Genomic DNA, 22,992 nt, shown 5'->3' with positions numbered 1-22,992 from the left:
CCAAGGAAAGAGGCCCAAGTAATCCAAGAGATGCCAACCATAAAAATTGCATAGAACAGGGAGCTCCAAAGAGCCCACCCAGCACTAAGACCAGCTGTGACTATGTTCAACCCCAGCCTCCCATAACCCTAGCTACTCTCCCCTCCAACCTTAGCCATCTATACCGCTACCCACCCTCCCCTCCAACCTCAGCCTCCCATGCCCCTACCCACCTTCCCCTCCAACCCCACCCTCCCCTCCAACCCCAGCCTCCCATACCACTACCCACCCTCCCCTCCAACTCCAGCCTCCCATACCCCTACCCACTCTTCCTGACAAAGCTCTGGCTGGAACACTTTCCTTCTTCCTAAATGAATGAAAAACCATGTCCAGGGACCAATGGGTCCTTAATCATAGAAGGAGGTACTGCATCCAATTTAGAGAAATCCCACCCTTGGGCATTCCAAAACCACCAAAAGAAGAGGAATGCTTCTAACCACCTTTCTTCAGGGAACTACTTCACCAGGGATCTATTCAACCTGTTCTTCCAGGTCAGGAGGGAAAAGGCATTCTACTCAAGGGTCTTTCTAGTTCCAAGAAAGGAAGGCACCTGGAGTTCCATCTTGGACCTGTCAAAATTAAAGTTTCTCAGTATCCCAAATTTCAAAATGCTTACTTTATAGAAATTACTTTCCATGATCTTCCAAGATGTCTTCATAGTCACTCTAGACCTAAAAGATGCTTACCTCCATGTCCCCATAACAGACATTAATGAAAATACCTAAGATTGTTGTAGCAACAGGCTCTCACTTCCAATTATTCACTTTTCCATTTGGGTTCTCCATTGCTCCCAGAGTGTTCACAAAATATTTAGCTCCTCTGATAGCACATTGCTGAACTCTAGGAGTTCATTTTTAACCCTTCTTGGTTGACTGCCGCTTTCAGAAAAAATCCACAGCAGAGACCCCAGAATCCCTGCAGATCACTGTAGACTGGTTTCAGAATATAAGTCTCACCTTAAATCTTCAAGAGTCACAAACACATCCTCAAACAAAGATCCACTTTCCTCAAATACTCATAGATTTGGCCCAACAAAAAGCATTTCTTCCTTCCCTAGGACAAGATGTCTTTCATGACAAACTACTGACCAGCCTGTTTCCAAAACTGCGCATCTCAGCAAGGAATTCCTGAGGATTCTGTGTTACATTTCATTTTCATGATCACTTGAGAAGACTTCAGTGGTTTCTAAAAAAATGTTTGGGAACAGCATCAGCATTCTCATCTCTTTGATACCCTATTGCCTCTTCTTCCATTCCTGAAGAGGGAGCTCCTGTTGTAGAGAAAAAACATACTGCAGAATCCAGGGGCAAATTTCTCTTAAACAGAAACAGACAAGACCATTACCACGGATAGTTCAGACATAGCTTGGAGGGCCCACGTAGACTTGTCTGAAAGTGAAGTGTATCTGGATACCACTGCAGAGAAAACTGTATATAAACCAAAAGGAGCTACTTGCAGTCTATCTGGCCATAAAAGTTTTTTAGCAGAATTAAAGCCCAGGGACCTTGCAAATTTGGACAGACAATGCCACACTGATGTGGTACATTAACAAGCAAAGGAGTAATCTGTCCTGCCTTTTATGCAGCTTCACAAGGAAGATTTGGATGGTTGCTCAAGAACTAGGACTGACTGTCAGAACATATTATATTCTAGGTGTGATGACCTACCACAGGACCAGTAATCAAGGAGACCCAATCCTCACCACTGGCACCTGTGGGGGGACGTTCACTGGGTTGGGAGGATAATAAGTAGACAGACAATATTTCAAGATGCAGCTCTCTGCATCAAGTGCAGTTTCCCTTAAGAGCACACAGAGACCACAGTCAGTCTGAGGCTGGTTTCTGTATCTTCTTCCAGATCCCCAGTAAAACTCCCCACTGGCACAGATGTAGAGTTGAGATCTCAGCTGAGTGACCAAGCCAAGACTTCCAGCACCCTCTCTGTCCAACCAGTGCTTTGTGTCTCTGCCCAAGTAGCTGACATACACACGAACGCACACACACCTGAGAAAGGCTGACACAGATTTACTAGCTATTACTCCTTCTGCCCAGACTATAATGTAGTTACCACTGTCACCCGTCACTCCTTATCAGCTACTTTAGGGCCCTTAACAAAGGGTGTCCAGTTTTACTGTGTGAAATTATTATTAATATAAATGATAGCTTGACCAAGAGCAAGGCTATTAGGAATGGCCCACCAAATAAATATGCAAGCACTCTCAAAACTTAAATATCTCTACAGAGACCAGTCACATTTAAATGTTTAAATATATTTAATAGTAAATAATAAAAGAGCAAGAAAATACTTAGTGTGTATGTATATATATATATATATATATATCTCCTATGTTCATAGTGACATCAGAGTTCAAAACCACAAGAAATATTTTAAATAACTTTGCAGTACAGGCTCACACAAATAAAGAAAAACAAAATCTAAACTACGCTTCACTATATTCCTGACTGTACCTTAGAGAGTTACTGTACCGTAATAACTTAGAGCAAGGCAGATGTGGTGAATGGTTCTTGTTGTTGTCAAGTCCAAGACTGAATGCATAATGCTTTGTCTCACTCAGAGACTTTGCAAAATAATATCTTAGAAAGTACTGCTGGGATAGCTTGCAGAATTACATCATTTCTGGTCATCTGACTTCTAGTTCCCAGGCGAAACCCCATTTCTGGCAGCTGGTAGCTTTTAGCATCTAGCTGTAAAAATACACAGACAAGGGCTTTTGCTCAGATCCTTGGCAGGTGCTGGAAGCCATAAAGCAATTGCATTCCTTCATGCTGCCAAAGTATCAATAAGTTCACCCCAAAGACAATACAGAAAGCTCCCTAATACAGATTTTGTGTCACTAACTGCATTGAAACCTGAAAGATAGCCTCTTTTTGGTCTAGCCTTTAAAGTGATTTAATTTCAAATATTTTTCTAAAGTTTGCTGGACTGAGGTTAACCCTCCGGTTTCATCTGTTAACATATGCTTTTAAAGCAGTTAAAATATTGCATGTACATTACTGTTCTCTTCCAGTAGGGCACACTGTGGATGCATTTTAAACACAAGCACTTTACAGATATTTTCTCAACACAACCACATGTACAAAGCAGTTTGATATACACACGACATACAGTTCTAATACATTTGTAACACAAGCATCTTGTATAAATTAGTTTGATATTCACAAATGACTTGTAATTATTTACAAAATTCCAGGTATCTCTGCTGGCACTACCTCCTTTTGTCACACTTCTTCCCCCCTTTGAAAACTCAAACTAGTTTTTCAAGTTGTTTGGCATCTACTTCTCAGAAGTACAGGCCAACATGGGAGGACTTTGGCTGACAAAGTTTGCAGACGACTGCAAACTGGGCGCCATAGTGGAAAGTGCATCGGACACGGATATCCTTCAGAAGGGACTCACGGAAACAGATAGCTGGTGCCAGAGCCATGGCCTGAAGTTAAACGCCAAAAAATGTATAGTCATACCCTTCGGGAAAAACAAGGTAACCCCAAGCTACCATATAGGTGGCAATCCACTAAGCACAGAAGAGGTTATCAGGGACCTGGGGACCCAGGTTGACAGTGGCCTTTCTTTTGACACTCACTTTGCTAAAGTGGTTAGAAAGACCTTCTACGTTGCCCACCTGATCATGAAGGGATTCACATCCAGATCTAGTGAGGTCATTGTTCCCCTGTACTCTTCACTTATCAGACCAATGATCGAGTACAATGCCCCATTCGGGATGTATCTCACCCGACATCTGCAGCAATTGGAGAGACCCCAAAAGTTCCTCACCGAAAGGATAAAGGGACTCCAAAATCTGTCATATGCTGCCAGATTGAAGAAACTCCAGCTCTATTCAGTCGCATACCGTCTGCTCAGAGGTGACATGTGCCTGACATACAAGGCCATGTCCAACCCGGAATTAATGGACATGCTCCACCTCAAAAAATCCAAATTCACCAAAACCACAAGAGCAAGTGACTTAAACCTTAGCACGGATATAAATAGGACGTGCTGGAGGGATAGATTTATCACTCAGAGACTCCCTATGCTGTGGAATAAAATCCCGGTCCATGTGAGGCAGAGCACCTCGCTGGCTCTGTTCAAGAGAAATCTTGACCTGTGGATGGGAGATCGTAGGTTTACCCCGGGAATCATCTCTGTGTCACTGCTGGACAGAGGCACAACAAACTAATGGGCACAGTATTTTTTCATATAAGGGGTGGCGTAAGCCACAGAAATTTGGGCTAGGCTTATAAATGCCTTAGGGCAGATAGCCTAGTATAAACCTATGAACCTATAAGTGACCTTTGAGAAATGCTCGAGCGGGATGAACCTTTCTGGGAATACATTACCCCAATCCCTGTTTGAGAACCCATCTGTGTTGGCAATGCTGACCCCACTACGATGTTGCAGTGTCATATATGCCTGCAACCTTGGGCTCCACCTAAATAGATTGGCATTTTGCTGGCTGGCTCAATGTAGCCATGTTAACGGATTGTGGTCTGTAACTACAGTGAATTTCCTTCCATACAGATAAGGCAGAAGTCTCTCCACTGCCCATACTACAGCTAGACATTCCCTTTTCTAAAGCTGCATAGCATTCCTCCCTGGGTTGGAGCCCACAGCTGAGATATACCAGTGGGTGCTCTTCTCCCTCTGAGGAAACCTGGCTGAGTACAGTCCCCATCCCAGTAGTTTGAAGCATCCACCTGCATAACAAATTATTTGCTGTAATGTAGACTGGGTAACACGGGGGTATTCCCAAAGCTCCTTTAAGCTATTGGAATGCCTGCTCACATGCTGGGTTCCACACAACATTATCTGGCCAGTTTTTCTTTGTCAGGTCTGTGAGGGGAGCAGTTATGGCACTATAATTGGGGACAGACTTTCTGTAGTACCGTGCTGTCCCTAAGAATGCCCTCACCTGCTTTTTGGTAACAGGCAGGTTCTGGTCTGATCTTACCAATCCCCACTGTTATGTCCTAGGTAGGAGACCTCTGCCATACCCACCTGACACTTACTGGGCTTAATAGTCAACCCTGATCTCTGTAGTCTGCCCAGCACCTCCCTGATATGCTGAAGATGCTCTTGCCAGGAATAGCTGTCGATGGCAGTATCGTCCAGGTAAGCAAGGGCAAAATCTCCTGATCCTTATAGGATGTGATCTACCAGCCTCTGAAAAGTCACTGCGGCATTTTTCATCCCAAAGCGCATCTTCGTGAACTCATACAAGCTGAAAGGAGTCACAGAGGCTGACCTCTCTCTAACGCTGGGAGTCGAGGGAACCTGCCAGTAGCCCTTGGTAAGATCAATAGTGATATGATACTTAGCCCCACCCAGCTGCTCTAGGATTTCATCTGTCCTAGGCATGGGGTAAGCGTCTGTCTCTGTGTGGCTATTTAGTTTCCTGTAGCCCACACAGAACCTGGTGCTGCCATCTCTCTTTGGTACCAGCACCATTGAGGAGGCCCAGGGACTGCTGGACTCCTGGATTACCCCCACTTCCAACATTTCCTGTATCTCCTCCCTCAAAGTCTGTTTGACTCTGTCAGGCATCTTATAAGGGGCTTGCTTGATGGGCCTTTTGGGTCCTGTATCCACATGGTGCTGCCCCAGGTGGGTATACCCTGGTTTTCCAGTGAACATGTCCCCAAACTCCTGTAGCACTACTTAGAGTTCTCAAACCTGGGTAAGGGATAGCTGCTGGGGGACATTGCTACCCCTTCTACTGAGGTGTCAGTCCGAGCCTCACTCAGATCAGTCACTAGATCCCTCTCAGACTCATCCTGCTATCCATTGCAAATACTCAGTACAAGGGCCACTCCATCATCTTAAGGATTGATCGTATTAACATGGTACAGTTTGTGTCCCTTCATTTTAACACTGTTCGTGATTTTAGGGTGTATAATTTAACCACACTTGATTTAAATGTTCATGTTTGCAACCTTTTGGCAAAAGGTTTTGCATTTACTCCTAATAAACCAGCCATTATGGTGAATACACTCATGGACTTCAGATTCAAATTTAATTTTCTGATGTACTCTTATGTTTCAAGGGGTGAAGAATGTTATGCATCCTTTACACATTTCCAGTACCTATAACCCCCCCCCCCCACTTACCCCTCTTTGGACATTTTTGAAAGGGTATGTGAGTTGGACATCCGGACGCACTGTGGGAATATGTATAAGCAAAGAACTAAAAATAACTTAAGTGTTGAGGAAGAAATGGAACTCAATTTGTTTTCAACAAATACCAATTTGAGGGTCATGAAACCAGATAAAGGGGGTGGTGTTGTCCTTATGTGGAAAACAGATTACATAAAGAAGATGAAAGAAATCTTGAGTAGTAGGATATATGCACATAGCTCACTGAATGAACTGAATGGAGCATGCAGGAAAGTCCGTGGTTTTCTCAAAGACCTCTTTATCGATGGTCTCATCACTTTAGAGGAACATCGATTTTTAACCACGGACTTTCCAATCACATCTACTATTTTTGGAGTTCCAAAGATACATAAGGACATACGCCAACCCCCTTTCTGCCTTATTCTCGATGCTAGAGGTTCTATAACACATTTACTGGCAAAATTCTTAGATTTACAGTTAGTTAAAATCTGAACCTTCCTTATGCATTGACTCTTGGGATTTTTTAAAGAAAATGAATACAATCGAGTTTAATAACTCATGCATATTCATAACAATTGATGTAAGGGACCTTTACTCTGTTATTCCTCACGACTTAGGGAATACATTGGTCCTGTGACTATCTGGTGTCAAAGGGAGTTAGACAAATAAAATTAACATGCTGGAACAACTCCTAGATATAGTTTTAAGAATGAACTATATTGTGTTTGACAGTGAGTATTACATCCAGATAGAGGGAGTAGCAATAGGGGCGGCATGCAGAGGCATGTATGCAAATGTGGTAATGTTGGAGTGGAAAAATAAATTCTTATTTGAGTCTATTTTTTTCCATCATTACCACATGTATACCCGTTTCCTGGATGACATATTCATCCTTTGGAATGGCCCAAGAGAACAAATAGATCCATTTCTAGACTATATAAACAATTCTACACCCTTTTTGAAATTCATGCATTCTGTGAATGATAAGGAAATTGCTTACCTTGACATCCTACTTAAAAAAAGACTTAGAGCTTAATAGATTTACAGCTGAAATATACTGTAAAGATACATACGCTAACAATTTTTTTACACTACACGAGCTGCCATCCATTCCACCAAAAACGAGGAGTCCTCAAGGGTCAATTTGTAAGGGCAGCTCGTATGGTGTCACTAAATGAATACTTTCTAAAAGAATGTAGTAATTCGAAGGAAATGTTTTTGAAAAGAAGTTATCCACCTGATCTAGTGGAAAGAATCATGAACAAAGTAATAGAAAAAAGAGCAAGTGGACACTTTGTACCCTGCTTAAATTCTGAATGTTATGTGGAAATAAATTTTGATTTCAATCAGTTAGAGTGTCTTCTGTGTGGCGACATGCGTGAATGGGCGTTCCTTCATTGAAGGTTGTGCGTTAGGCCCGGCAAGCCAGCACAAGCCAGTAAGACTCTTCTGCCAATCATTAGCGGACCGAAGTTCCGCTGTGGCGACCCCTAACCGGGAAAAGCCGAAAGACACAAACAAACAAGTAGTATCAGTGTTAGATCCGAGTCTATAGCCTACCACTCTAGTCAACTGGAGGTTGAAGCAATTGAAAAAGGAAATGAGTTTAAATCATGCTTCCTAACAAGTTTTTCCACTGATGCATACTTCATAAAGGATATATTAGTGAAAAATTGTAAACTTTTAGTATGTGAAAGGGATATAAAAACAATTCTAGGTGATAAATCTGTGTGTTCAGGAAAGGACACAATATTAAAACACTACATGAACACCAAAAAGAGGCACAGCGTACAGGGTACATGTACAAATGTGGGTCCTGTAAATTTTGTTCCTATATCTTAGAGGTTAATGAAGTAAACATCAATGGAATAAAAATTAGGAACAGATTTTCTTGTACCACTGAAAAAGTGATTTATTGTGCCCTTTGTGAACCATGTCCATGCTTTTACATTGGCAAAATGGAGCGCAAACTCAAAAACAGAATAAGTTAAACACCTAAGGAATATCAGGGATCAATGTCCACTTGCTAAACGTGTGGATCAATGTCCACTTGCTAAACGTGTAGGGCAATATAATGAACATAAATTCAAGATGTTCTTCATTCCACATTGCTGCAGTCCTAACTATTGGGTAGTCCGCTGTCCAGTCGGCCCGAATACCAGAGTATATGGCTGACGTCGGTCAGGGCGCATTAGACTGACGTCAGTACGTCAGGGTACTAATGCGCATGACCGACGTCATATCCTCAGTCTTTTTTGCCGCATGGTCCGATGCAGAAGCAGTTTTGCGAGTGCAGGTTGGCGTTCTGAAATTTTCTGAAGTCGGAGTTTCAGACCGAATCAGAGTTGGCTAAGTACCCCGTTGGGGAACATTTTGGTTTTTTCTTGCCTCAGTATTTAACCGGATGTCAGAAAAAGTGAATAACTGTATTTCTTGTGGGAAACAGATACCTCATAGGGATTACCATACCTTGTGTATACCTTGTTTAGGGCCTGAGCACGACGTTGTTGGATGCCGCTCTTGTGCTAGGTTTAACAAACGCACTATTAAGAGAAGGTTAGACTGTGCCAGGTTAGTGTTTGGGAAGCGTTGCAATTATAAAATGCCGTCGGATGCTCCGACGCCCGCTTCGTCCAAAAAGCGCAAGGACAAAACAGCGAAGCCTAGGGTTGATGAACCGGCAGTCCCGGACGTCGGTTCTTTAGAAGGCTCTGTGGAGCCAGAGGTTTTGCCAGGAGTTTCTTTGGAGTCTCAGGCAGAGACTTTACTGTTACAGGATGTGCCTTCTCAGGAGGTAGGCCAGGCTGAGGGGGCCTCTCAGGTAACTGTTCTTCCCTCTCTTCCCAAGGTAGTTAGAGCCTCTCCTTCTGTTTCCAAAACTTCTTTGAGAGGTAGGCCAAGTTTAGCTTCAGTGGGGCTTCTCCTAGCACTTCAGGTTCTGTGCCTAAGAAACATATGCTTAAAATGGCAGAAGATTTGATTACTATGATTAGAGGTTCTATGCCCCCTCCTGATAAGAGGCCTAGGGTGGAACCTGAGTTTGATAGTTTTGAACAGTGTTCAGAGGCTTCTGAGTCTTCTGCGGAAGATTTGCAGGAGTATCCTCCTTATTCTGATTCTGATGTGGATGATTCCACTCCTACAGCTTCTCCTCCTGAGGATTTCTCATTTTCAGAGACTCTGCATTCCATGAGGGAGCACTTTAAATGGGAAGGCCAGGATTACTCTGATTCAGGAAAAGGCTTAGGGAATTCTTGTTTTTACCCCAGCATAGGCCCTTAGCTATACCTCCTGTGTTGAATGTGGTGGAAGATGTTTTTGCGGAGGCTTCCCTGAACCCTGATTCTTTGCCTCCTGCTCCTGTTAAACCTGATAGGTACTATAGGGTGCCTGAAGCTCATAAGTATCTTTTTAAGAGTCCTAGGGCAGACCCGGAAACTGTTTCTCAGGGACCTAAAGGTGTTAAAGCCTCTGTGGTTAAAAACCCTGTTCCCACTGATAAAGAGGCAAGGGCTTTGGATAGATGGGGAAAGAAAGTGTATACTTCTTCCACTTTAGCCATGAGGCGTTGAATTGTCAGTTTCACATGCTAAAATATCAAAATTATCTCCTTTCACAACTGAAATCTAAGGTGGATGCTTTGGCGGAAGGTATTGAGTGTAAAGAGTTGCTGGATTTAGTTCATGTGTCTGAACAAGTGGGTAAGCATTCTTTGCAATGTGGTTTTGATGCTGTACAGGCCTCCTCGAGGGTGGCTGCCACTAGTTCTGTTCTTCGCAGGCATGCCTGGTTGAGGGATCAGAATTTAGCTGAGCATGTTAAGACAAGGATTTTGGATGCTCCTTTACAGTCTGATGTGTTGTTTGGTTCGCCTGTGGAAGCAGTTTTAAAGAAAATGGAGGACAAAGCTAAGTCTATGCAAACTGTTAAAGATTTTTGCAGGTGCAGCCACCAAGTTTAGTAGAAATTGGCCTACTAAGGGTTGGACATATCCTGCTTATGATTCCCAGTCTAGGGGTAGGTCTAGACGTGGTAGGGGCAGAGCTCAAGGTTCTTTTAGGCCTAGAACAGGGAGTTCACCTGCTCAGACTTCTGGTGAGGGCAGGGGTCAGTCCTTTCGTAAACAGATCCAATGACCTGCCTTTTCAGCTGCCAGTAGATTCTCGTCTGGCAGCTCCTTTGGGAGGAAGACTGTCTCTTTTCAAAGAAAATTGGGATTTAATTACTCAAGACAGATGGGTGTTGGATATCATTCACCACGGTTACAGGTTTTATTTCCATGCATTGCCCCCTTTCAAAGGCATGCCAGACGTTCCTCCTCCACAAAGGAAAGAGGCTCACAAGCAAATTTCTCTGTTACTCCAAATAGGGGCCATTCAGCCAGTCCCTGTATCAGAAAGGGGCCTAGGATTTTATTCTCGCCTGTTCCTAGTACCAAAGAAGGGGAACACGTGGAGACCAATTTTGGATTTATCTATCCTCAACACTTATCTGGACATTCCCAAGTTCAAGATGTTGACGTTACAACAGCTTTTACCTCTGCTGGGCAAAGATCACTGGATGGTAACTTTAGATCTCAAGGAAGCTTACCTTCATGTGCCTATAAGACTAAGTTGCAGGAAGTATCTGCGTTTCGAGCTGGAAATTCTCATTATCAGTTCTCTGCATTGCCCTTTGGCTTATCTACTGCACCCAGAGTATTCACAAAGGTTCTGGCTCCAGTGATAGCTTACTTCAGGCTAAAAGGAATTCAAATCTATCCTTACTTGGACGACTGCCTGATTCTGGCTCAAGAAAAGGAAGACCTTCTACAGCATCTGGAATATGTTATAGCAGTGCTAAGATGCCTAGGGTATTCTGTGAGCGAAATAAAGTCCAGTCTAGTACCCTCTCAAGACATGTGCTTTCTGGGTGTGAGACTGAATACAGCAGCCCAGATGGCCCTTTTAACCCCGGACAAACAAAAGAGTCTATCCCTTTACTTTCATCAACTATCTCATCAGTCCGTGCTGACTGCAAGGACAGTCCTTCAAGCATTAGGGTTCATGGCATCTTGTATTCTGGTGCTTCCCAATGCCAAACTGCATATGAGGAAGCTGCAATGGTATCTCAAAATGTATGGACACAGCACTGCCAGGATTTGGACACTGTCATTCAAATAATACCTTGCCTTCAAAAAGAATTTTTGTGGTGGGCTCAGGAATGTCACCTAAACAAGGGACTCTCTGTGACCCGGCCAGAGGCGAGTCAGATTTTAACGACAGATGCCTCGGACATTGCTTGGGGAGCTCATCTAAATGGAAAGTGGATACAAGACAAGTGGCCTGCCAGACTACAGCATCTACATATCAACATGAAGGAGATGTTAGCAGTCCAGTTTGCATTAATGGCTTTCAAGGAGTTACTTCTTCCAGGGCAGGTGTTGATTCTAACAGACAACACAACTGTCATGTGGTACATCAACAAACAAGGGGGAACACATTCTTATCCTCTATGCAGGCAAGCAATGATTTTATGGGAGACTGCGCTCAGCTTGCAAATAACTCTTCAGGCAAGGTTTCTGCCGGGAGCACAGAACTCCTTAGCAGATGTGTTAAGCAGACAAATCATGGATCCCCACGAGTGGAAACTGGATCTTCGTGTATTTCAGAAATTGACAGTGTCATGGGGAACTCCAGACATAGATCTGTTCGCTTCTCCACTAAACCACCAGCTGCCAAAGTTTTGCACAAAGGGGTTTCATCACACAGCTTGGAAAGTGGATGCTCTTTCTTTCAGTTGGAAAAATCTTCATGTGTATGCCTTTCCACCTCTGCCTCTTCTTCCAAAGGTGCTCTTAAAGGTCAGACAAGACAAGCCAAGGATGATTTTAATAGCTCCAGATTGGCCTCGCAACACTGGTACCCACTACTAAGGAGTCTGGTAAGGAAGCCTCCATGGCCTTTACCTTTGATTCCGCATCTGTTATCTCAGAAGGACGGTCATCTGCTCAATGTCAAGCTTCACTCTCTTCATCTAACAGCCTGGCATATTCTGTGTTGAAACACAGCAGGTCTCAACTTCCTCAACAAGTTTTAAATGTGATTATGGAAGCTAGAAGACCTAGTACAAGGAAAGTGTACATGAAAACTGGAAGAGGTTTTTATTTTGGAGTACAGCAAAGAATTTGGAGATTTCTGAGCCTAATTTGAGTGTGGCTCTTCAATATCTTACTGAGTTATTGGACAAAGGTTTGTCCTTCTCTTCCATTAAGATTCATGCTGCAGCAATTTCAGCTCACTATGATTGTGACCCACCATTGTTTTCGCATCCTTTATTCAAGCAGTTCCTTAGAGGGGCAAAGAATATAAGACCCCCACGTAGAGCTCCTACTCCTGCTTGGGATCTCAATTTTGTGTTGGAAAAACTTACTCTACAACCTTTTGAGCCTGCGCCTACTGCTGAACTGAAATACTTGTCATGGAAGACTGCTTTTCTGTTGGCTATTACTTCTGCAAGAAGGGTGTCTGAGTTGCAGGCCCTTATGGCAGTAGAGCCCTTTTTGATTTTCCATAAGGATAGGGTATCATTACGTACTAATCCTTCCTTTATGCCTAAGGTGGTTTCTAGTGTGGCTTTAAACCAAACTATTCATTTGCCTACTTTTTATGCAGACCCCCAAAATAAAGGGGAAAAGATTTTGCACACTTTAGATGTACACAGGCAATTGCGTTATTATTTAAGCAGGACTAAGGATTTTAGGCAGTCTCAGCAGTTGTTTGTTTCTTTTGCTTTGAGTTCGCAGGGCAAGCCTGTGTCAAAACAAACTATTTCTAGGTGGATTGGGTTTTGCATTGCATTTTGTTATTCCCATCATGGCAAGGAGATTCCAGCTGGGATTAGGCCTCATTCCACTAGGGCTACTGCCACTTCAACTGCATTTCTAAGGGGGGTGGCAACTAAGGATATTTTGGAGGCAGCTACTTGGAGTTCAGTGCATACTTTCTCTAAGCATTATCACCTTCCTCTCTACTCTAAGTCTAGGGCTGGTTTTGCCACAGCTATTTTGCAAGGCATGTTGTCAGCTCCTGCTTCTTTATGATTTGCCAGCCTCCCTTACCTCTGCTTTGGGATTCTACCCAATAGTTAGGACTGCAGCAATGTGGAATGAAGAACATAGTACAGTTTTGTACCTACCATAAATGTAGATGTTCGAGGATCCACATTGCTGCAGTCCAATTTACCCTCCCTCCTTCCCTCTGTGTTTAGGGGTGGTTGTGTAGGTGAGGTTATATGCTGATATTTTTGTATATATTTTTGTATATATTGTACATATTTTTGGTGCAGGTATATTGGGCCTTGTCTTTTTAGGGTCTTCTGACATCTGGGGCAAGAAAAGACTGAGGATATGACGTCGGTCATGCGCATTAGTACCCTGACGTACTGACGTCAGTCTAATGCGCCCTGACCGACGTCAGCCATATACTCTGGTATTCGGGCCGACTGGACAGCGGACTACCCAATAGTTAGGACTGCAGCAATGTGGATCCTCGAACATCTACATTTATGGTAGGTACAAAACTGTACTTTTGTTATATTAGAATCAACATCTTCCTCAGCTGGAGTTGGAGCATGGCCTTATTTACTGGAGAAAGCAGAATTAAGTTGGCAAATCAGACTAGACTGCATTCATTGGCCAGGCTTGAATGATAGCCAGTCACTTTCCAGTTTATTAAAACTTAAAGCTTTGAAAAGATAGATTAAATATTAAATGTTCTGCATTTAATACCCAAATTATTTATTATCACATTCAGTAAGTTAGAGTTTGATTGTTTTCATATTATTCTTGCACTTTAAGATTTTAGAATAACTGTTTTATATGTTTAGATTACATGACAAACCATGGTATTATTTATGTGATTTTACATATATAGATTGAACACGTGAAAATTGACCCTAGGTGTGAGTGCGTGTGTGTGCCTTCCGTGGAAGGTTGGGCACTGGGCGGGCAACTCGGCACCGTATAACTTCACTCCCAATCATGAGCGGATATGGTGATCTGCTGTGAAGACCCCTAACCGGGAAAAGCCGAAAGAGTGTGTGTGCGAGAGAGTGAGAGAGTATTTTACTGTGTTGTACCTGCATTGCATGACATTATTTATGTGAATTTATACATGTAGTCTTTTACTGTAGTGTACTCGCATTTTTAAAAAGCAGTGGTCCCTTTAAGAACAAAAAAGGTTTTTGTATGTGAATGGAAGAGAGGAAGTGAGGTCACCAGTTTTGCCTTTTAAAAGGAGGCTGAATGTAAAGTACTTTGTCTGATGAAGTTCCTGTATTAATGTGTTAAGGGGCGGAAGCGCTTACGTTTTGAATTTGGATTAAACTTGGAGTTCATAGTTGGATTTATTTCTGCTTGCTGCATTATTGCCATTTGCTGCATTGCGTTTGTATTTGGATTATATTTTTGCCTGCTGCACTATACCTAGTGTGAGGTTTTCTGTGGATTTACTAGTTTGTTGTTTTCATTTTCTACCATGTAGTTAACATGTCATGGGCAGTGGCTAGAAGTGCAAGATGGTAGGCTGTGAGCACTACCAAGTGCTGTATTCTCTCACCCTCTAGCTCACTGTCAGGGATCCACTCTCTGTACAGTAGCCCTTTGTCCCAGTATACAGATTCCCCCTTTCCTTGAGAATCAGGTGCCTCCCTAGCTACCTCCCTCAAGCCTTGTAATGTAGGCTTTGAGAGCTGAGCCTGTCTCAGCTCTCTCTTTGTAACCCTTCCCAGCTCCCCTTCCATAGGAAGTCTGGTATCTTCTGATAGCAGTGCCTCACTGTCAGGCTGGGTACTACTATTCACATCTGCCCTTGCAGCCACTCTGTATGAGGGAATATCAGTACCCACTAGCATCTATGTGGTTCCCCTTAATTCTCACTGCTACATGGTAGCTCCCTGTCTGAAGTAACCACCTCATCAGTCCTGGCTTCAAATGTGCAGGCTGTCTGGGTTCCCTCCAGGTTACCAGACTCACATGCCTGTTTCCAAGCTTGACTGCATGTCACCGCATACACACAAGCTACTGCATTATCAAAATTATTCCCTGTCAGGACATCTGCATGGATATCCTGAAGCACACCTACTTGCTTGTTTCCTTTTCCACCCTCCCAGTCAAGGTGCATCCTAGCCAAAGATGTTTGGAATGGGCTCCCTCCTAAAGGTCTGACTGGAGTAGACTGCCCAAGCAAGTAGTGCTCCTTTTTAACCATTGCGGGCTTCACAATGGTTAGGTCTGTGTTTGTCTTAGCAGTGGCCTGTTTCCTATCTACTAAGATAGGATATAACCTGTTATGGTAATTTGGTACCCTTGTTGTTTGCAGACATCTTACCACTGTCATTCTGTCTTTCCCACTTGCTGGCTCCCCTTAACTTTTTTCTCCACCTTGCCTCCATGGACATTTGTAAGCTACATGGCTCCACTGGTTATATTTAGAACATTTAACCTTTGATCCTGGCCATGTACCTGAACTAGTGACTTCCCCTGCTATTGGCAGACTCTGGGGCAGTTTAGGCTGCTCATCATGGGTTCCATTATACCCATGTACAGCACTGGGTATCTGTTTCTTGTGCATTGATGCCCTGCTTGCTAGGTATTGGTCTCCCTTTTTCCCCAACTCATCTGCAGTGTTGCACTCTTTCTGTCAACCAGATTCTCATGTCCTTAGGCAAAGTGTTAAGGGCTTATTCCCTCATGACTACATCTGCCAGCCCTTCAAAATGTCACCCACTCACCTACCTATGAAAATAAGTGCCTAACTCAGCAGTATAATCACACACAGTTTCATCTGCCTTGCGTCTATGCTCACAAAACTTTTTTTTCTATAAGCTTCAGGTGTTACCTTAAAGCATTCCAATACACAATTTTTAACTGTATTATAATTTAAGCAATCAGTATCTTGACAGTTTAGAAACAGCAGTTAAAGCTTCACCATGGAGTAAAGGGGTCAGGAACCGTACCCTGAGCCCTTGGCCAACATTGTACTGTTTACATACCCTCTCAAACATATGAATAAAACTCAAAATTATCATCCTGTGTAAATTGTTGAAGAAATTTACTGATCTTAATTGTTTCTGGGATTTGGTTATTCCCTTCGCCATTACCTCCATGAACCTGAAGAAGAGTCGGCATCTCCTTTTCATGTTGTCTCTCACTCTCATTTTCTTCAGCCTTCAAACGCAGCTGTCTTTCTGCTGATTCTATTTCCAAACATTTGCCCTCCAGTTCAAGTTTATTTAACTCCAGACGGATGTTTAAGTCCTCTGAGGAAAAGTTGACCTGTTTTCTTAGAGCTGTACATCCTAAAGGCCTGTCTGGTTATCTTCCAGGTTGCTGGACTGTGCTGCAGCTGTGGTTAAAGATACAATAATTTCCACTTTAGTCAAGTTGGCATGCACCAGTCTTTTGGCTTGACACATCTCAGCCAACTGGTTCCTTGTCAGCTTGCCATACTCCTCTGCTGACATCCTTGCCTGCCCTCCCTGACTAAGTTAACAAAAAAATAAATAAATCTATTGTGATATGAAACGCTGAGTGTCTGCTGTATGGCTGTTTGAGAGTACAATCACCTTCTTTAATGACCACTGTTTACAACTGCAGGAGTACAAAATCCACACCACTGAATCCCAGTATGCGATGTGGTTATCCCACCACTGCCAGCCAGTTCATATTTGGTGACCCACCACTGGACCGGTAATCAAGGAGTCTCAATCCTCACCACTGGCACCTATGAGCTGGACGTTCAGTGGGAGGATAAGTACACAGACAGTATTTCCAGATGCAGCTCTCTGCATCAAGTGCAATTTCCCTTAAGAGCACACAGAGACCACAGTCAGTCTGCAGCTGGTTTCTCCATCTTCCTCCTGTAAAAATACATAGACAAGGGCTTTTGCTCAGGTCTTTGGCAGGTGCTGGAAATTGTAAAACAATTGCGTTCCTTCATGCTTCCAAAGTAGCAGTTAGTTCACCCCAAAGAGAATACAGAAAGCTTCTTGGTACAGACTTTGTGTCTCTAGCTGCATTGAAACCTAAAATATATCTTCTTTATGGCGTAATCTATGAAGTGATTTAATTTAAAATATTTTTCTAATGTTTGCTGGACTGAGGTTAACCCTCCAGTTTCCTCTGTTAACATATACATTTAAACAGTTACAGTAGTGCATGTGCATTTCTGTTCTCTTCCATTCGGATACACTGTGGATACATTTTAAGCACAAGCACTTTACAAATACCTTTTCATCACAAACATCTGACCAAAGCAGTAAATTGTACACATGACATACAGTCCTAATACATTTGTATCAGAAGCATCTTGTGTAAATTAGTTTGATATTCACAAATGACATAGTTATTTACAGAATTCTAGCTAGCTGTGCTTGCAGTGCCTTCTTTTGTCACAGCAGGTCAGATCAATACCCTGGCAGATTCTCTAAGCAAGGATCTTCTAGACCCCCACGAGTGGATGCTGAAGAAAGAGGTGGTGTTGAACCTAGCTGTACAGTGTGGGGGAGGGGGGCTCCCCTCGATCAATAGACTGGTTTGCTTCTCACCATAACAGACAACTACAAACTTTCTGCTCCAGAACTCAACAGATGGGGACTTGAAAAATAGATGTTTTTTTTTTTTTCACTCGGACAAAATTGTTCCTGTATGCATTTTTGCCCTTGCCTCTCCTCCCCATGGTACTGATAAAAGTCAGGGTGGCCATACCCAGCATGATCTTAGTGGCCCCCTTCTGGCTGAAGCAACACTGTTTATCCCTTCTCTTGACTCTGTGAGGGGAGATTCTGCACCGTGACTCAGGAAGTAGATCTCTTTAGTCAAGCCAAGGAATCTGTATTCCATCCACATCTAGCCACACTCAGGTTAAAACCCTGGAAGATTGGGTGTTGACACCAAGGAATGTCTTCTATCCCATGGTCATGCTTTCCATGCTAAAGGAAACCTCATACCAGAAAATCATGCTTGGCAAAATGGAGCAGATTTTCCATCTGCTGTTACAACAAGAACACCAACCCTTCTCATGTAGACATTAACTGTGTCTTGGAGTACATTTCAGGCCTGTTTAGACAATGACGTTCCTACTCCAGTGTTAAAGAACATGCATCTGCCATCTCAGCTTGCTTGCACAGTGCTAAACCTAACTTATTGCACCAATACATGAAGCTTTCCTTAAAAGGGTATTTAACTTGAGACCATCCAAAAGGAAGCCTCTTTCTGCCTTGGATCTAAATTATGTGCAAAAGAAACTCATCTTGCCCCCTCCCCTCCTTTGAACCTGCTGGCACTGCCTCTCTAAAGATGCTCACTTGGAAGACCACTTTCCTTACCTCCAGGTGCAGCTAACATGGGGTAAGACAGCGATTCAGGTCGTAGCCTGCTATAGGTCCCCAACCATGTCCCAAGACTCGCACTCCACGTTCCTAAGCACCCTGGAGAATATTAGAGTCCAATTAACACTCTCTTACTAGGCTACTTCAACTACCCCTCCATTAACTGAGTAAACTACTCATGTACCAATAAACCTGCCCAGTGTTTCCAGGAGTTCATTAATTCCAATGCCCTGGACCAGCTCGTTCTTACCCTCACTAGAGGTAGCAGCATCCTTGACCTGGTCATTACTAACATGGGCGACCGTTGCTCTACATCAATAGTCAGCTTCTCCCTGGTTAGATCCAACCACAAACTAATCAACTTGGAAATCCACATCCCTCCCACCCCAACAACAAAGGTAACCACCATGAAAAACTTCTCCAAAGCTAACTTTGGAATCCTAAAAACAGACATGGCTACCTTCACGTCACCCATGCAAATGGAGAATAGTTGGGTGACTGCAGAATCATACACCAATGCACTGTACGAACATGTACACAAATGCATGGATCTCGCCATACCCGATAGAACCAAGACACTCTCATCCAAAAAAAGGAAGCCAATCTGGTGATCCCCTGCCATAATCAAACTCTACAACAGAAGGAGGAAACTGATGCAGAATAAGGTGAAGTCCCAAGACTGGAAAAACTCCCTTATCTGCCTCAACAAAAAGTTGAGATCCCTCATCAAATCCTCTAAAGCTAGGTATGATGCCAGAATTGCAACAGATAGTAAAGACAGCCACAAGGCCTTCTACAGTTATGTAAAGAATCTCACCCAGATTTGCTCTGAACTACTGCACAATGCTACCTCCTATACCGAGCCAACAGATATTGCCAGTATACTGGCTGACAGGATTCAGTGCCATCTTTACCCCCCACCCCCACCCCAAAGGACCAATCACAACACCAGTAGATTGCCAGGCACCCAGTATTACTGCTGCACAGGTTAAAACAGCACTGTCCAAGGCCAACAATACAGCTTGTATGGGACCTGACAATATCCCTGGTTGTATTCTACATGAACTACAGAGTGAACTGGCACCTCACCTGTGTGCCCTATTCAATCACAGTCTCACTTCAGGCTTTGTCCCTGCTGAATGGTGCACTGCTACAGTCATCCCTCTCCACAAAGGAGGAGCGACTACAGACCCTGGGAACTATCGACCCATTAGCCTGACCAGTCTGATATGCAAAGCTATGGAACGTGTCATCATGGACCTAATAAACAAGGATATAGGGAATCTCCAAATTCTGGATCCTACACAGTTTGGTTTTATGAAGGGTAGATCATGCCTGCTCAACTTGGTCAACTAATTTGACTCCGTCACTGGAGCTGTAGATGAAGGCAAGGTGGTTCATACAGCCTAACTTGATCTGGCCAAGGCTTTTGATACCATTCTCCACTCAGGAATCCTAGAAAAACTCACTATGCTTGGCATCAACCCCTGTATCACTAGGTGGGTTGCAAACTGGCTCACAGATAGAAACCACAGTGTGAAAGTAGCTGACTCCAAGTCATACAGATGATTGGTCACAAATGGAGTCCCACAGAGTTCAGTCCTGGGTCTTCTCCTGCTTGTTATCTACTTTTCTGAAGTCCAGGCCAACACGAAGGGACTCTGGCTGACAAAGTTCGCAGACGATTGCAAGTTGGGAGCTATTATTAACTCCCCAAGTGATGTTGACACCCTGCAGAATGGCCTATCTGTGACCAGTGACTGGTGTCAGAACCAAGACCTTAAGCTCAATGCCAAAAAATGTCATCATCCCCTGTGGGAAAAACCCGGTTCCCATGATTTACAACATTGATGGTAGTCCACTGAACACAGAAGACATTATAAGAGATCTGGGAACACAGGTTGACAGCAACCTCTCTTTTGATCACCACATTGCCACTGTGGTCAGAATGTCGTCCTATGTGGCACATCTCATTACTAAGGGTTTTGTATCCAGGAAGAAAGAGGCCATTGTCTTCTTCTACTCTTCCCTCATTAGACCAATCATAGAGTACAATGCCCCATTTGGCATGTACCTCACTAGACACCTGCAACAACTAGAGAGGCTGCAAAAGTACCTCACAAAGGGGATCCTAGGCCTTAAAGACTTGTCCTATATGGACAGACTCAAAAAAACACAAACTATTCTCCGTCTCATATCGCCTATTTAGAGGTGATCTCTGCTTGACTTACAAAGCCATGTCTGACCCAGCTCTGTTAGAAATGCTACATCTAAAGAAATCCGAATCCCTCCGCACCACACACTCCAGAGACCTCAACCTCATTACCACAATTAACAGAGCATGTTGGAGGGACAGGTTCATAACCCAAAGACTGCCCATGCTATGGAACAGACTTCCCGTACATGTCAAGCAGAGCACTTCCCTGACCCTCTTCAAGAGAAATCTTGGTGATTGCATTGGAAACAGAAAATTCACCTTGGGAATAACACCAGTGGCTCTACTCCACAGAGGCACTGGGAACTAATGGGTGGCAGTATGACAGGGTAATCCTATGGCTAGGCTTGTAAAAGCCCTAGGGCCATTAGCCTAGTACACACCTATGAACCTGTCACATCTGCAAGGAGGGTCTCGGAGCTACAAGCCCTCATGTGTAAAGAGCCTATGACCATCTTTTTCAGGGATAAGGGTAAGCATTAAAACAAACCCATCTTTTATGTCTTGGGTGATATCAGACCTTACTCTAAACCAGGCTATTCACCATCCAGTCTTCTTACCAAATCCACAGAACAGGCAGAGTAAGTCCTTTATTTCCTGGATGTGTACAGGCAAGTCTGGTGTTATTTAGAAATGACAAAACCCCTAATAGAGCAGAGCAATTACTGGTGGCTTTCATAGAGGTTAAACAGGACAGGCTTGTCTTCAAACTGTTTCCAAATGGATCACCAACTTCATTAGGTTCTGTTACTCCCACCTTGGAAAATTTTTATTTGGACATGTTAAAGCCTATTCTACCAGGCATGGGGCAATTACCACAGCTTTCCACAAAGGAATCTCTACCCAGGCCATCCTAGAAGCAGCCACATGGAACTCTGTGCACACCTTTACAAAACTCTATATCCTAAGCAGCGTCTCCAGGGCTAGAGCAGATTTTGCTACTGCCATCCTGCAAAACCTTATTTCTTAGTGTCATTCAGATGACCTGCCTGCCAGCTGCTGGCTTTGGAAGTCCTCCCAAGAATCAGTACTACAACATTGACTATGAAGCACATAGTACAGTTGTGTCCCGCTTACCATAACTGGACGTTTGAGTAGATCAGTGTTGCAGTGCATTCTCCCACCCATCATCTGATCTATTTGCTTACCACTTTTGTCTCCCTTACGTGGGTGCAAGGGATGGAAGAGTTCTCTGTAGCTAGTCCTCTCATCCCCATCATCCCTTCTCTGCCTCCTGTGATCATCTTCCTACCCTCACTCAGAGTAGGACAACTTGGGATGTCTTGCTGTCCTCAAGCATCAGACTGCTTGTTCACTGCTTAGAAAGACCTGAAGATGGTGTTGACTGGCAGCTTTCTTATACCCTGACATCCAGAAGTTGATATTCAGAAGTGTGCAGAATCTGTGCAGGTACTTCCACTCTGACCATTGGCAACTGTTGTGTAAGGTACCAACACAAAATATACTGCTATGCTGCTATAATGCAAGCCAACCCTGATCCTGACAGTAAAAGCTTGCAAAGATTCACTATCACCAACAAAACAAAGTCCACAAGTTAGCCCGTTGCATTTTCCTTCCATAAATAAAATGTGTTTAACAAGTGTTCCTCCTTGCCTTCCATATAGTTGCTGTAGAACTGGTATTTGTGTCTGTGTGTGTCACATTGGAGCCAAACATAAAGCTTTATCCTCTTGATTTGGTAATCTAACAGAATATGGAGCCCTTCTTGTTCTCTAGTTCTCTCAACATTATATGCACATTTCTTTTCTGCACAAGTCCAAAGAGGTTTCTACACCTTCAGAGGAATGTTACCAGATAGTTCTTCTGACTCCTAGTCTGTGGCACACAAACATAGTTCCTGGGAATGAATCCCTGCACCTCTTTTTTCCAGCTCCAAAAATCTTCATTTGAGACAATGTCCAGGCTAATCCATACAATGGCCCCAACCGGTTTATTTACATTAAGGACAATAAACATCAATTATAGCCCCTGTTTAAGCATGATATTGGTCTTCACTATGAGGAAATTACTTTCTTTCAGTTTTCATAAAACATCTGTTGTAACCTTTGCTTAACCACAGTGTTTTTTCAACATCTTTATCGAATTGTCACTTGTGACATAGACAAACTTAGATTTATATAAATGCAATCAAACCATATTAACAAGTTCACATTTACAAACATTATGCGTCATTTATATTGTTATATAGCACATAATCTAAGCAACATTACTTGTATTCTT

General features: G+C 43.3%; 1 protein-coding gene across 7 annotated transcripts in view; it reads left to right on the top strand.

Moving 5' to 3' along the window:
• PARP4 (poly(ADP-ribose) polymerase family member 4) overlaps positions 1-22,992 on the top strand; it is a 2,883,551-nt gene that overhangs the window by 927,835 nt on the left and 1,932,724 nt on the right. The gene's annotated exons all lie outside the window — the stretch shown is intronic.

Source organism: Protopterus annectens, chromosome 5.part1, assembly GCF_019279795.1.
Source record: "Protopterus annectens isolate FY-2018-M chromosome 5.part1, PAN1.0, whole genome shotgun sequence".
In the NCBI taxonomy this organism is placed as follows: Eukaryota; Metazoa; Chordata; order Ceratodontiformes; family Protopteridae; genus Protopterus; species Protopterus annectens.
The sequence above is the reverse complement of the archived record's forward strand: the minus strand, read 5'-3'. Positions and strand labels throughout refer to the sequence as shown.